Genomic DNA, 16,369 nt, shown 5'->3' on the forward strand with positions numbered 1-16,369 from the left:
AGGCCAAAAGCCTTGACCTTGTAAAAAACTCCTTAGGTCGCCCAATGGGTATTCTTCCCTCTATGTGGCCAGGCCATGTTCAGCCTTCGTGCATTTTCCTGATAACTTCCTTTACTTAGATGCCATTATGAAACCTCTTTTTTACAATGTGTTCCAGGCTCCCACAACCACCATGAACCTTCTACATACAAAGTATCCCAAAAGCCTTTGTAATTTTAAGTAGCTTGGAATGCATGTGTTGGCTGTATGTGCGTGTGCAACTATGTATAAGTGTATTGTAAATAGATGCATATATAGATATAGATATACATATACATACACACACTAAAAAATGACAGAGTTGGGCCCAGAATTGAACATAATGAGGACAATGATTAGATTGCTTTAGAAAAATTGCTGGTTTTTAAAATGTTCTCAAACTTCTCCCTCAAACAAAAGCCCATTTATAGATAGATGTATGTGTGTGTGTTTATGTTATGTTTATGTATGTGTATAAATATATATGTGTGTATATATAATATATATTATATATACATATACATATTTATCCATGTGAAAACCTTCCCTAATCTCTCAACTTTTTTTTAACTTTTAAAATATTTTTTACAACTTTTTCCTTTTTTTTACTACTTTTAAACTATTTTTTAAACTTTTTGAACTATTTCCTCTTTATTCCATACATAACTGGTTTTGTATACATCTGTTTGTATGTTGTCTCCCTCATTAGACTGTAAGCTCCTTTAAGGCAGGGATTGGTTTTTGCCCCTTTTTGTATGCTCCCCAGTTAGCACAGTGCCTGGAACATAGTTAGTGCTTAATAAATATTTAATGCATTGTATATTACTTATGTGTATAATGTATAGACATATATGTAGACTGTGTGCGGACATGTAAACATATATTATATAGCATATGTATACACACATATGCACTGATGGACAAATATAAAAGTTGTTGATCTAATTGTATTATACAATCTGAATCGGAGATATTTGTCATCCACTTATTGGTTTCTGTGTAGATTGTCATGCGTAATTCTTAAACAGTCATGGATCTCCTCCAGAAACTCAATACTGTCTTAGGGTTTGATGCACAGTTAGAGTACTAGTAGTTAAATTCTTATTTACACTCAATCAAAAACTTTGTGATTCTTAAGATCTGCAGTCACTTCTTCCAACCAATATCATTATAAAAGCAAAAGGAGAGATGGACCATTTTTGTTTTGAGGGTTTCCCTACCAAAAGGATTCCTCCCCTGAGGGCCACCCGACGGGTGATGAGCCTCTCTCTACATACTCAGCGAGGCTGCTCTTCCAAAAGTAGCCACAGTCTCTCTGTCCTGCCTTTGCAGCTTGGTTCCAGCCTGCTGGAGCTTGGATTCCAACAATGTGGCTCTCAAGAGCCTACGACCATCTCTACACCATGATGACACATCAAAGGAGTATTTTTTTAAGGTTTTCTATTTACAAAGCATTACCATAGGTAATTTTTCAGCATTGACCCTTGCAAAACTTTCTGTTCCAAATTTTCCCCTCCTTCCCCTGACCCCCACCCCTAGCTGGTAGGTGGTCCCATACATGTTAAATATGTTAAAATATATGTTAAATCCAATTTATGTATACATATATATCAGTTATCTTGCTGCACAAGAGAAATCAGATCAAGAAGAAAAAAAAAACTGGTAAAGAAAACAAAATGAAAACGAACAACAGAAAGCATGAAAATACTATGTTATGGTCCACACTCTGTTCCCACAGTTCTCTCTCTGGGTGTAGATGGCTCTCTTCATCACTGAACAAATGGAACTGGTTTGAATTATCTCACTGTTGAAGAGAGTCATGTCCATCAGAACTGATCCTCATGCAGTATTGCTGTTGTCGTGTATAATGATCTGGTTCTGCTCATTTCACTTTGCATCAGTTCCTGTAAATCTCTCCAGGCCTCTATGAAATCATCTTGCTTATTGTTTCTTACAGAACAATAATATTCCATCACTTATTCAGCCATTCTCCCACTGAGAGCAGCCTCCCAGTTTCCAGTTTCTGGCCACTACAAAAAAAGGCTGCCATTTTTGGGTCCCTTTCCCTGCAAAGAAGTATTTTTGTATAGGACTATTTGAATAGTCTATATAAGAATTAAATTACACTCACCCACAGAGAACAGGGTAATTCAAAAAACCATCAGACAGTCCCAAACCTCTGTCTTCACACCTGAAAGAGAATGTGGTACAGTTGAAAGAGCCCTGCACTGCAAGTCCCAAGAGAACCGGGTTCAAATCCCCCCTCCTCCTTGACTGTGACCCTTAGAAAGTAACACTTTGAGCCTCATTTTACTCATCTGTAGAACAGGCCCAAAATCTTGCATCACTTACTTCACAAAGCTGTAATGAACAACAAGCAAAATAATGTTTGAAAAACATCTAATAAATGTCACTTGTCTGGTTGTTGGATATAATTTGGAATGTGCTAATATATAAAATCGAGCAAGAAAAAAAATTTGATCCAAATGTGAGAGCACTCACGGCCCTCCAACCAGAGCACCTGGCTTCACGGAAGTATTTCTTTATAGATCATTAACTACAAGGCTGCACTTAACTTTTAGATCATTAAGTTTTAGGGATCATTGAGCCCAGGGGAAGGGAAATGTGCGTCCAAGTAACACCGGGAGCCTCCCCGCTGAGACCCCCTCCTCAGAAACAAGAGGGATTATTTCTGAGTGTCTCTGAGACGGAGCTCCGGGTAATTACTACCTCACCTCTAATTATGGGGCCTAGGTGACGCTTCTGAAAGCAGCCTTCAGTTCAAGCCTTACTCTCCCCCATACCCCTCCCCGTCTCCTCCCTCCCCTTCCAGGGACTTCTGGGGATAATTTGCCCAGTCTGACTCCCACTGTCTCAGTGAAGGATGGGAGCAGGGGAGGAAAGGAGGAAGGGGAGGGGAGGGGATTCTCAAACCCACAAGGCCCTAGTGGGAGATGCTGAGTGAGGAGGAGGCTCCCCACCAAGAACCAGAATGGGGCTGGTACATGGCAGGACTTGCCTTCATTCAGACCTAGGTGATTGAAAGGGAGAATGGAGTAATCAGAGGAGAGGAGCCCGGCTGAAAAGAGCCTGAGATGGAGCAAAGGGCCCTGGGATGCACCTGCCAGAGCAGAAACGGCTCGCAGGCCTGTTAGCCACCCAGAAATAGCCCAAAGTTTGGAGTAGCCTTCAGCATGTTGGTCCTGTTGCTGTAGTAACGACAAAGACAGAACAGGGATGAGGAGCCCCATTAGGTGAGTGTGTGGGAGGCAGAGCCACTGCAGCTAGAAAGGCGAGCGGGAGGAGAGCAAGGATGGAGGGGCAGCCGGAGGGGGCCCGGCCTGGAGCCAGAGTCAGGGGGGCCCTGCGTGGAGACCCCGGGGCAGAACCAGACCCTGCCTCCTGTGGACGTGCTGGCAGTCCCAGAGGCAGTGCAAGGGTCCGGGGATGGCTCGCCCGACAGAGGTGGTCCTGGTCTGATCTCGGGTGTCCCCTTAATAATCAGGTCAGAGGGACTGGACACCTTCCTAGGGAAGGTAAAGACCCAATTGGATGGGAGGGCGGCCCTTGACTGGGGGCTTGGGGAGAGTCCTTTCTAGGGCAGGTGGGACTTGAGCTAGGAAGAGATTAGGGTGGGATGTATGCAGTCAGGGGGTAGCCCTACAGAGCACTGGGTGCACCAACGAGGTTAGAGAGAAAGAGAGTGTAGGAAGAGAGCCAGACAAAGCTTGGGAAGCTAGCCCCCCCCCCCCGGGGGGACTGGGAGGGAGGGGAGGAGCCTGCACAGGGGGCCGAGGACCAGTCAGAGTGTCAGGAGGAAAATCCCAGGAGAGTAGTGGACAGGGGCTGAAGTGACAAAGGGGGTGGGAGAGGAAGCAAGGAGGACAACCTCCCCTTCAGAGAATAGAGCAAAGGAGAAGGGGACGGGGGAAGATACAGTTCATCCTCAAAGGGTGAAGAGGGAGATGAGGGAGGTAAGAGACAGAGGAGCTTAGAGAAGAGGTTGTTCTGGAGAGAGAAAGAGAGAGGGAGAGAGACAGAGACAGAGAAAAGAGAGAGGGAAAGAGAGAAGAGAGAGAGAGAGAGAGAGAGAGAGAGAGAGAGGAGAAAAGAGGGAGAGACAGAGAGGAAGGAAGGAGAAAGGAGACAGAGACCGAGACAGACAGAGACAGAGAGATGAAATCAGTGGCTTCAGGAAGGGTCTTAAACAAGTACTGAGAGGAGTTCAGTACTGGAATAACAAAAGGACCGCCATGCTGCAGTGAGGACCCAGATAAGATGGGATAACATGGGCTGGGGTTCCCAGTCCTCTCCGGGGATATATGGCAGCTTAGGGGTCAGATCGGAGGAGCAGGTGGCCCCAGTGGCCCAGCTCTGAGCCTGGTCATAGGACAGGAGAGAAGAAAGCAATTCAAAGATGGAGGACAGGGATGTTCTGAACCACCCAGAAGTTGGGTCAGAAGTGAAACCGCAAGGATGGGCTGAAGAAGCATAAAGGGAGAGAAAGAATGGGGTTGGCAGCGAGAACCAAGTGTAGGAGGGAGGCAGAGAGAGATGGAAGAACAAGAAGGGGGGAGATTTTAGGAGGGAAGGGGAAACATGAAAGGAGTATCTGAACTGGGCTGGACTCTCTAGCTTTTCTGGAGCCTGTGACCTTAGGTTTTAGGGGTGTGGCGGGGACTGGGCCCAGGACTTCTCATCTTCTCTGACTTGCTTCCCCATCCGACAACCTCGGAGGCTCAGCACCCCACATTTATTTGTACCCTGCAAGGCACAGAAGGTGTTCTCCCAAAATCCCGTAGAGAGAAACACCCCTTTCCCCTTTTGCTAAGGCTCCCCACCCCCCATTTCGGAGACTCCATAGTCACCTTACCCAGTGATCCTGAGGAGAGGAGCCGGTGTCACCCCTGCCCAAAGTTCTCTCCATGTCCTCCTGCCTCTCCCCACTCTCCCTCTAAAGCAAGCTGAGCTCGGGGTGAAAATTCACCAGCCAACAGAGGACTCATCAGTGTCCCAGACTACGGGGTGAGTCATGGGAACAGCCACCCGAGGCAGTCTCTGAGTGTTCGGCCGGCTTGGGGAGAGTCTCTTCCATTGCCGACGCCCCAAGAATGTTTGGGAGCATTAGAGCAACACGGCCAAAGACCCCCCAGCAGTGTGGGGGGAGGGGAGGCTTCCCCAGGTCAGATCCAGACCCTGCCACTTCTGGGACCTTGTGACTTGAGACAAGGGACTCAAAGCCAACAAGCATTTATTAAGCACCCACTGCATACAAGGCACTGCACAAGATGGAAGCAAGAAGTCCCTGCCCTCAGGAAGCTTACACTCTAATGGAGGAAGTTGGGCTACAATGGGGGAAGGGAAGGGTGAAAAGGTACAACAGAGGTTCAGGGGGCCGAGTGGCAAAAGCTGGAGAGCCAGGAATGGTGCCAGAAGAGACCAAGCTGGGTCTGGGTCTGGCCCGGCTTTTTCCTCAAAATGGGAACCAGAATCAGAGGAAGGGACTACGGGAGGCTCTGAACTTCCAGGGTGGGGGAGCTGCTGTGGAAGATGGAGCAAGGCTGGGGCCCCAGAGGCTGGACAGGAGGGACCATCCCTGCCAGCCTGTCAGTGACAAGCTCTGTGGACACTCTGGGTCTCAGTTCCTCAATCCGGACCCGTTCTATCCCCCCCTACTGTGAATCTAGGACCTTGTGGTTCTCCCAAAGCCCCCAGAGCCCCAGAGGCCTGGGAGAACGGCCGTGGTCTGGGATTATCCATAACCATCACCCCCCCACTCCTCCCACCTAAGAGACTGTCATCTGTCATCTTCGATCCCATTTGCCAAGCCTAGGAAACGGAGCCGTCGGCGCCGCAATCTCCCATCTTCCCTTTGAACCACGGAGCCTCTTTGTGTTGACTGTCAGGGGCACATTCATACTGGGGACAAAAATATTCAGATGGAGGCAGAGAATTCACAAATCCGTCCTCCTTTTCAATTTTCTCCCACTAATCCCCCGCCCACGCCTCGGCTGAATCTTATAAACAGTAACTTTATCTGAGAAAATATCTTCGCCAGCTCCTCAGGAAACAGCCCGATAGGTCCCTCTGGAGACTCCAGACCAGCCCCGACACAGAGAAAGATGACCAGGGAGAGAGAAAATGGGAAGGGACCCGGGGAATGATGGGAGAAGGTGGAGAAAGAGATGGAGAAACTGAAGGGGAGACAAAGGCAGTGGGGAGAGAGAGAAGGAAAGAGAGAGAGGGAGGGAGGGACTGACAGGAAGGAGAGACTAAATGAACACATGAATGAAAAGCCTGTTGTTTCGCCCTGTGCCAGGCTTTAAGGGCTCAAACAATCAGGATAGTGCTGGACTCAAAAATCCCCCATTCTCAGAGGGGAACAGCTCACGTGGGGGAGCAGCCAGGGAGGGCTGGTGGGTCCCAGAAGTACAGAGATGGTCATTGGAGTCGTAGAGTTTATTGACATGTACTAACAGAATTACTGCCAAGTAATTAAAGGAATTGATTACAATAATTACTGCCATGTGCTTATACTTCACACAGGGCCTGGCTCAGTAAGCATTTCTTCCTTCCTCCTTCCTTTTCTTCCTTCCTCCATCCTTCCTTTTCTTCCTTCCTTGCTTGCTTCCTCCTTCCTTTTCTTCCTTTCTTCCTCCTTCCCTCCCTCCTACTTTCCTTTCTTCCTTCTTTCCCTCTTTCCTTTCTTCCTTCCTTCCTTTTTTATTCCTTCTTTTCTTCTTTCCTTCCAACTATTACTCTCAGCACAGAGTGGGACAGAATAAGGAGGGACAGTTGAAGAAGGTGGGAGAAACAGGAAGAAGGAGCATGGGGTTCTAGATTTAGAACTTGGAGAGTATCTAATCCAACCCTCAACTTAGAAACTGAGGCCCCCGAGAACAGAGCAGCTTACCCAAGCTCACATAGGGTCAGAGAAGGAACAGAAGTGGGATGTGGAGGGAGAAACAAGAACATGGAGGCTTCTGAGAGGGAGAAAAATGAAGGGAAAAGAAAAGTAGAAGGAAATGGAGATGAGTCATGGGATTTGAGGGAAAAGGAGATGGGAGAAAGAAAGAACAAGCATTTATTAAGTACCTACTATATACCAGGCACTGTGCTAAGACCTCACACATATTTTTCATTTGGAAAGAAATAGTGTGAGGTTGAGGCCAGACCCTGGTGCCTGAACCTGTGGTAGACAGTGAGGAAGAGGAAGGTTTCAAGTGAGGCGATAACCAACGGTGCTGGATGGGCAGATCATTGGCTATTGTGTTCAGGTCTAGGCAAGACCTTTTAGGAAGGACAGTGAGAAATTGTGACGTGCTAGATGAGGCAGCAAGCAGGGTCGGAGGCCAAAAATGAGGCAGTCCTAGGGTTTCAAGGAGGAAGCAGCGTTAAGGATCAACCCCTTTCTTTTAAGTCAGGAAACTGGGGCCCTCGAAAGTGAAGGGACTAACTCACAGTGACCTAAGTAAAAATCTAGGATCTGAATCAAGGGCTCCCCATCCTTCCATCACACTGCCCTGAAATACAGGGACCAGCTGGAGGAAGCAAGGACCTTAGCCCAGAAACTTTAGATGAGGAAGAGTGGACTTCTGGGAAAAGTATTCTGAGGAATGAGGTTTCCATTTGTTCTGTACACATTAGAGCTCAATGGAAGCTACAGAGGCAGATTTGGGTTATCCCTTAACAAGGGAGAGCTTGGGCTGTTTGAGGAGGAAGGGAGGGAATTCCCCATTACTGGAGGTCTTTGCAGGGAAACTAGATGGACGCTTGTTAGAGATCTTTGAAGCGTTTCCCAAACCATGCTCCTGGATTCTGGTCATCCCCCACATCCCCCTCTCCCTGGGGCTCTGCTCCTCCTGACCCCGGGCTCCCATGATTGATCCCCTGATCTTGCCCAGAACCAGGTCACCAAGGACCTCCTCAGGGCGTCTCTTGCCCCCTCTCCCATTCTAGCTCCTTGGGGGCACTATCTTCTCTCATTAGAATATAAACTTCTTGAAGGTAGGGACTGTATCCATGGACCCCGCACTCATCACAGTGTCTGGCCCATCTCAAGTGTTTAATTGCTGTGTTTTCAATGCTATAGTTGGAAGAAAAGAAGAAAGGAAGGAAGGAAAGAAGGAAAGAGAGAAAGAAGGAAGAAAGGGAGAAAAGGAAGGAGGAAGGAAGAAATGCTTATTATGAGCATTCAATATGAGTGTTGTAGAAGGGATTCCCATTCAGGAATGGGTTGAATGATGGGCGTCTGATTTCTCTTCCACTCCGAGGCTCCATGATCATGTAACGGGGCAGGTGCTGAGTCAGTGGGGAGTCAGACTCCATATTGACTCCAAGTTAATGAGGCATCACGGTGGGTTAAAATTAAAAGCAGGGTCAGATGCAAAGGGTTACAAACAGTTCTATCGAGAGGGAGCTGAGGATTCACATGTGGAACTCAAGAAGAGGTCAGGGCTGGAGAGTTTACTTTGGGGAGTCATCCCCGTAGAGGGGAGAGGGGAAGGTGCAGATGTCAGTGAACTTTGAGAAGAGGAAAGGGGTGAGAAAGGGAAGGGAGAGGAAATAGGGGGAAGGGGAGGAGAGAACTGGGGAGGAGAAGGGAAGAGAAGGGTGAGGGAGGTCAGAGAAGGCAGCTCTCCTAAGGCTATCGTTGCTGACTAGACGCCAAACTACCCTGACAAGTAAAGTTTTTCACCAGGAGCTTCCTACACTCATGAAATCACAAATGTGATGAGGAAAAAAACCATTTTTTTCCAAGCTGTGAGTCATGGAACACTATAATCTCTCTATTTTGGAAGACTCAAAGGGCAATGGCTTGACCTGTAGTGGGTGTAAGGAGGAGGCAGAATATTACCCAGGATGAAGTGGCACACAGGATACCAGGAAATCGCTGCTCAGCAAAGAAGGGGGCCTGCCATGGAGGGATAAAGAGAGAGGGAGGAAAGATGGGGAGCGCCCCAGAGAGCCAATCTTCTCTGGGTAGAAGGACATGAGCCAGATGGATCTGAGCTGAGAAGATGCCCGTGGGTATCACTCTGAAGCACAGAATGGGTTCCATTTTAACAGTGATGGGGGATGAGAGGGAAGAAGAAGGAAAGTAATAGGGGGAGGAGTGGATTGACCCATGTTGCTCAATGAACTATCCTTATTTTGTCCATGTTGGGGTTGTGGTCCTAGAGGTAGCATAATGCATAGAAAAGGGATCCTAGAGTCAGGAAAACCTGAATTCAAACTCTACCCCAGATACTTCCTAACTGGGTGACCCTGGATAAATCTCTTCACCATTGCCTACCTCAGTTTCCTCATCTGTAAAATGGGGAAGATAATAGCACCTACTTCCCAGGGTTTTTAAGGTGTGTTGTGTAGGTCAAACGAGAGTAAGGATTGTGAAGCACTTGGCACAATGCCTGGCACATAGTAAGTACTACATAAATGTTAGACATTGTTATTATTATTATTAATCATTATTATTATTTAAGCCCTCGGTGTTCTAAGCATCCTTCTAAGACTATAAATTGCAAAGAAAGTGCCAACGTGCACTGGTGGAGAGACCTTTCTCCCCTGGAGTTCTGCATAACAGAAATCACAGGCTCAGGCCTTTCTGGACAATTACCATATTTATATATTTAGAGAAATGTACCCAGAAGACAAGATGAGCTGATCAACAATGGAGACCAAAGGGCAGCTTACATCCCCCTTTAGAATCCACGCAAGGCCACGAGTCAGCCCCAGGCCATGAGATGGGCTTCTTGGGGTGGACAGCTAAGTCTGGATTTGAACCCAGCTCTTCCTAACTCCAGCCCCAATGCCCTACCCACTGCACTGGCTAGCTGCCTCTTAAAGAGTTCATTTTTACGGAAGCTAATAATTATGACTGCATTCATGCAACACTTGAGAAGCTGGGAAAAGATTCTGCACAAAGATAGGACGGCAGCTCTGAGCCCTCTGCTTACAGTACTAGGGCAGGCACGAGGTGGGATTTGAACACAGGACCCCTGTCTCCCAATCCAGCGTGTTATCTCCCCCAGCATGTTTCCAGTGGAACAGCCGGACACGTTAGGACCCTGGACTTGACATCTCACTGTTCAGATGGGTTTGGCTCAATGGAGCTAAGGCAAGACCTTGGGCCGGGGCTAGACGTATTGACCGCCAGGTCTGTTGAAGGACTGGGTCGTGAATGTTGGGAACATCTTTGTTCTCTGCATCCTGTTTTCTAGCAGCACCATCTGTCTGCTCCATGGTCCTCATATCCTGTTATGGAGCCGAGACCGTTTCCTGTTGTGGATTTCTGAATACATCTAGAACATGAGAGGGAGGGCGGGCACGTCTCTTCCTCGGCCCAGGTACGATGTCACGTATTGGCCCGGTACAAGACCCAGTAGCTGAGATGATGGTCCCCTCCCAGGCGGGCCAACCACCCCTTCAGTGGGTAATGTGGCCCAGCCAGTGCTTCCCTTCCTCTGGTGCAGGGTCCTTGACCTTTTTTGTGACATGGGCCCAGGGCTACGCGGAGCCAGGTCACAAAACCTGATTCTTAAATGTCCAGCGCGAGCATTTATATCTCGGAAATCAGCAAATGCTACAAATCATGGCTTGATTTATTGTTTTGTTGATTGTCTAGATGCAAGAAAATGATAAAGAAAATAAGAATGCAAATTAAACTTGTGTGTCCATCTATAATATATATCCTTTGGGAATATTCTACAAGTCTTGGTGCAGTTTTAAAGAGCTGGGACCTCTGCTGAGGAAAGGAGCTAGAGGAGCCTTTCCTCCTCACCAAGGGAGGTTCGTCTTGGGGCCTCCTTGTTTGTCGCTCCACACCTGGAGCATTCTGGGTACTCTGTCGGAAGAGGGAAAATGATCAAAAGTTTGCAGAGGAGAACAGCGTGGCAGGCGGGAGGCCTGGAAACTGTTACACGAGAATTCCCTGAAGGCCCACCCTGCCAAGGATGCTCCAGCTGATCGGGAAGAGATGTGGCCGGGGACGTGGCGACCCCTTTGGTCCAGCGATTGGCTCACATCACAGAACTTTTCTCCTCTTGAGGGAGAAGAAGGAGGGGAATCACTTAAGAGTTTTGACCCCTAGTGAGCATTTTTGCATTGATTTATTTTTAAACCAACACCTTAAATCCTTAAAGTAATTTTGAGCACTTGAAGGTTGTTTTAGCTTAAGCAAAAAAGCATTCAAAGCATTAGCTGCCTTTGTCACTTTCTCTCAAGCCACATCTAGACCCAGAGAGAGGCCGAGGAAGTGCCAACCTTCAAGTGGAATCAAAGGCTGGAAGAGCAGTGTCCGGTCATTAATGCTGTCTAATGGAGAAGCCCCTATTGATTATGTCTCATCTCAATCAACAAAGTCCTGGTTGGCAGACAGCAATCATCGAGTGAGGAAGAACTCTAGTCCAGAGCTTCTGGTAAATTTTTTTTGCTGCCTTGGAGAGCGGGCAAAGTGGGAGGGAGGGTGGGAGGGAGCAAGGAGAGCCCCGGCCCTGCCTCCTCCCAGCCCTCTGCCTCCCTATCTCTCTGCCTCTGTCTCTTTCACACACTCACACATATAAACATACACACATTCATTCTCTCTCTTTCACACACACACACACACACACACAAACACCCTTTCCCTCACTCCCTCTCTCTGCATCTCTCTGTCTCTGTCTCTCTGTCTCTGTCTCTGTCTGTCTTTCTCTGTGTGTCTCTGTCTCTGTCTCTCTCTCTGTCTCTGTCTCTCTCTCTCTCTGTCTCTGTCTCTCTCTCTCTCTGTCTCTGTCTCTCTCTATCTCTTTCTCTCTGTCTCTCTCTCTGTCTCTCTCTGTCTCTGTCTCTCACACACACAAATAGATCTTGTGCAAAGTAACAGGACCCTGGTTGCAACTCAAATGGATCCTTTGTCCTGGTCACCAGCATCTCTGGCACTGTCCCGTGGCTCAGTATATGGCTGACATGGTTTTATCAGTGGAAATGACAGCAAACACAATAAGAAGACGGCAGAGCGGCCCATCTACTTTGCTGCTGCAGCCTAGAGACTTGCGGACCTCTCTCTCTAACTCGGCACTGAAACTTTTTCCCACGTTTCCCGCCTTAGAACAAGAGAACCTCAAGAGCAGGGACGGCCCTTTCTGTGTTCACGACATTAGAGGCTTTACAGAAAAATTATAGGTTTCCGCTTTCCTTCCCTCCCGTCCTTCCTTTTCTTCCTTCCTCCCTTTCTCTTCTTCTTTCCTTTTCCTTTTTTCCCCTTTTCCTTCTTTTCCTTTCCCCTGTTTTTTAATTCATTTAACAAGCGTTTTAGTCCATAGTCTTTTGAACAGGGGGAAAAACAAACGTTTGTCCAAAATTGTGTACCAGAGCCAACAACAAAACAGAAAACGTCCTGCCTAAGGAGGGTTTCCAAACCCCCATCGGGGAGCGCGGTGGGCCCTGGGCCTGGGAGGGCCCCCTGGGGAAAGGGGGCCGGGCGGGCATCGGGGGCAGCGCCGGGCATCGGGGCCGGGCCGGGCGGAGCCGGCCCTGGCCCCCCGGCCCACGCTTTGGAAAGAAAGCTTCCCGCCCACGGGGGGGCCGGGGCCCGCCGGGGAGGGCGGTGAGGGAAAGTTTCGCCTGGGGAGGCCAGGGAAAGCCCCCGGAGAGGACCGCCCGAGGAAAGCCCGCCCGGGGAGGAGAGCCGAGGGAAAGTCCCCTGGGAGGACTCCTGAGGAAAGCCCCGCCCAGGGAGGGGGAAAGCCGAGGGAAAGCCCCGCCCGGGGGACCTGTCCAGGGGAAGCCGCCCAGGGGAGGGGAGCAGCCGAGGGAAAGCCCCGGCCCGGGGAGGGAGCACGGGAAAGCCCCCCGGGGAGGGCATCCCGAAAAGTCCGCCCAGGGAGGGCCCGGAGGGCCTGGGGAGAGAGGGGAAAGCCCCGCCCGGGGGAGGAGGAGCCCGAGGGAAAGCCCCGCCCAGGGGAGGATCCTCGCTCCCCGAGGGGAAGCCCCGCCCAGGGGGAGGAGCAGCCCGAGGGAAAGCCCCGCCCAGGGGAGGATCCGAGGCGGGGCCAGAAGAGCCCGGTCCGCGTGCCGGAGTGAGGGAGGGTCGCGTGCCCTGGCCAGGCCGGAGCCACCGGGCGCGGGAAAGAAGGATGAAGGAGAGGCCGGGGCAGGATCCCGAGCGCGAAGGCGCGGGCGGCTTCCGGGAACGAACCTTGCCCGGCCCGAGGAGGAGCGTCACTCCCGGGGTCACTGTCCCGGCCGCCAGGCCCCGCGGCCGCTCGCAGGGCTCCGTGCCCGGCCTGGGGGCCCGTGGGCTCCGGGGCGCGCCGCCTTCCACACCCCGCCGCTCCCGAAGGGGGCGCCCGCTCCCTCGCGCTCCCTGACCCCTCCGAGACCCGGGGTCACTCGGGACTGTTCCCGACCCTTGGGCCCCTTGTCCGCCGTCCCCGTCACCGCGAGGGCCCTGCTGTGGCTTCCTACAGAGCGCGGGGGGGAGGGGGGGGGGGGGGGGGGGGGGGGGGGGGGGGGGGGGGGGGGGGGGGGGGGGGGGGGGGGGGGGGGGGGGGGGGGGGGGGGGGGGGGGGGGGGGGGCAGCCCTGAAGCGGAGCCCGAGGCCGGCGCTTCCCAGCTGTGTGACTCGGGCCGGGCACGGACCGTCCGCCTCAGTCTCCTCCTCTGGGAAGTGGGCTGGGGAAGGGCGCGGGGGCCTCCGCCTTCTCCCTGCCAAAAACCCCAAACGGGGGATGGCGGCCGGAAGCGTCCCCGAGAACGCGAAGGGCCCTCACGGCGCGGGCAAAGCGGGTCCCCTCCGGGGCTCCGGGAGGTCGTTTGTCAATGGTGTTAGATACTGTGTGTGCGCGCATATTATATATATACATCATTACCCCCCACACACTGGTGAAGTCCAGGCCTCACTGAAGGCCCTTCCTTGCCGCCTGTCGCTGCCCTCCGTGTGGTGACAACGGACAGTGGCCGCCCCCGTGCGCCCCGCCCCCCCCCAGGCTTCTCGGCCCGTCAGTGAGGAGGAAAGAGAGAGGAGGGAGGGGGGAGGGGAGGGGAGGGGGCACGGGGGGGGGAGGGGGGCTGGAACCGAGCGCGCGGCAGCAGCCCGAGGGAGATAAGGGCGAGAGGTCAGGATAAGAGAGCTGCTGGGGAGGTACCGGGGAGCTCAGACACTTAGTCACCCGTTTCTGGGGGTCCCCCGCTCAGCGCTCGGAGCCGCCGCTGCCCGGAGCCCGGGCCCGGGCCAGGTTACGTGCTCGCCTTGTCTCCTCTCTGAAAAGTGCCGGAGAGCCCTGGTCACGGGCAGCCCCGCGGGGGGGCCGAGATAAGCGCTCCCCTCCGTCTGCTTCCCCTGAGCCTGTGCCTCCCCCGCCCCGGGGCCTCCCCCGCCCCGGGGCCTCCGCCACCGGCTGACTCCGGGAAGGCTGGGGAAGGGGGAGGGGGGTGCGCTCCTCTGGGGTCTCTGATGTCAAGTCCTGTGGAAACTATGTGGGGAGGTGGGAACCCGGCCCACCGGCTCCCCTCCCCCCCACGGGCCCCCCTCGGCTCCCCCCCCCCGGGGGCTGAGATGGGCGGCCCCTGCTTCTCCTGCCTCCAAGCCGTGTCACAAGGGCCGATCACACCCCACTTATCAGGCCGGGGGTGTCGAGAGGGTGCCGCTGACGGCCGATAGGGGCCTATGACAGGCCTGTTCACACAGGGCCCCGCTCCCTGACACCTCCTTAGAGGCCCCTCTGTCCAGTCAACCCCCTCAGGCCTCGGTCCCTTCTCCTGAGAAACACCACCTGCTCCCGGCCTCTCCACCCCCGCCCCAGGGGTGCCCAGGTCTGTGCCTCTCCCCCCAGAAGCCTCCGTCCCTGAGCTCAGGGACCTCTCAGCTCCCTGGAACTTTGCCCACACAGTCTGACCCAACTGCAAGTTCTCCCACCATCCCCCCTCATACCCCCCAACATTCTGGGAGGGCTCATCCAGCCTCCCTCTCTGGGGGCTTCCTCGCTCCTGGCCCCTGGGGAAGCCTCTCCCAGCCCCCCCTCAGCCCCTTCCCCTCTCAGACTGTCCCATTCACGCTGCCCAGATCTTGTTTGCGCCCCTCCCGGGTAGCCTGGAAGCTCCTAGAGTTTGCCTTTCTTTGTGTCTCCCGGGGGCAGCCTGGAGCCTGGCACACAGGAGGGTCCCCAGAAGTGCCTGTGGATGGGCCATTAATGGGCTCCCGTGACCCTCTCCCAGGGATCCTCCCTTTTTTTTTTGGGAGGAGGGTATCACTATGGTCCCCAGCACCTAGGACCGATTCCTTCTAGCCTCCCCACACCGTTCGCCCCGACAGCCCCTCTTTCTTGCCCCAGGAGTGGGGTCAGTCTGGGCTGGTTTGGGCCCGCCCCACTTTCCTCAAAAAAGTCCAAACTCTCCCTTTTTGTTCACCCGATTCTGCCCACGGTCCAAACAAAGTCACCGCAGAAAGTGACCCTTCCGGCTCTTGGGCCTACATCTTTTCTCTGTCAAACCTCTTGAAGGGGGCGATTGCGTGTCCCCGACCCTTCTCCATTTTCTTTAACAATCTCTGGGTGACATTGTGTCCCCAGGCCGGGGGTGGGAAAAAATTGACAAATGTGAACAGCACCCTCGGAAGGGGTCAAGCCAGGCCAGAGGTCAGGAGGCCCTCACCTCCTTCCTTAGAAATCTGATGTTTCTCCTGACGCAATTCAAGCGCCCGTGCGGATCCCCCAAGTCACTGAGACAGAGACAGAGAGAGAAGAGGTCCGAGGGATGCTCTGGACACTCCAGACAGAGCAATGATGCCCCAAATTCATTGTCTTCCAGCCAAGGTCATCCCTGCCCTCTTCCCTTTCACAGGATTCATCAGCAGATATTGGGGAGCCCCTCCGTGCCTAGCCCTGAGTTTGACAATTTGGTATAAAGGAGAAGGGTACATAAGCTCGACCCTCTGGGAACTCACCAGCTCCCACAAAAGAAAAGCTTTTAGGGGGGCGGTAATGTGGGCCAATGCTGCCAGAAGCGAGAGCTCTCTGCGGGCTGCCAGGTCCCGGAGGAGGTGCCAGTCGGGCTGCCTCGGACACTGGCAGGGACACCCCCACGTGGCCGGAGACCCCTCATCTGGGGAATGGAGACAAAACTGTCAGGCCCAGTCTCCTTGTCTCATGGCGTGGTTGTTGGGAAAACGCTTTATGGCTTTTATGGGAAAGAGAGACAGACAGAGACATCCAGAGACAGAGACATCCAGAGACAGAACAGAGACACAAAGAAGACACAGAGAAATAGAGAAACAGTGACAGAGAACAGAGACAGAGACATTCAGAGACAGAAAGAACAGAGACAGAGACATTCAGAGACAGAAAGAACAGAGACAGAGACAAAGAGAACAGAGACA

The sequence above is a fragment of the Sarcophilus harrisii genome, chromosome 1 (assembly GCF_902635505.1).
Source record: "Sarcophilus harrisii chromosome 1, mSarHar1.11, whole genome shotgun sequence".
Classification (NCBI taxonomy): domain Eukaryota; kingdom Metazoa; phylum Chordata; class Mammalia; order Dasyuromorphia; family Dasyuridae; genus Sarcophilus; species Sarcophilus harrisii.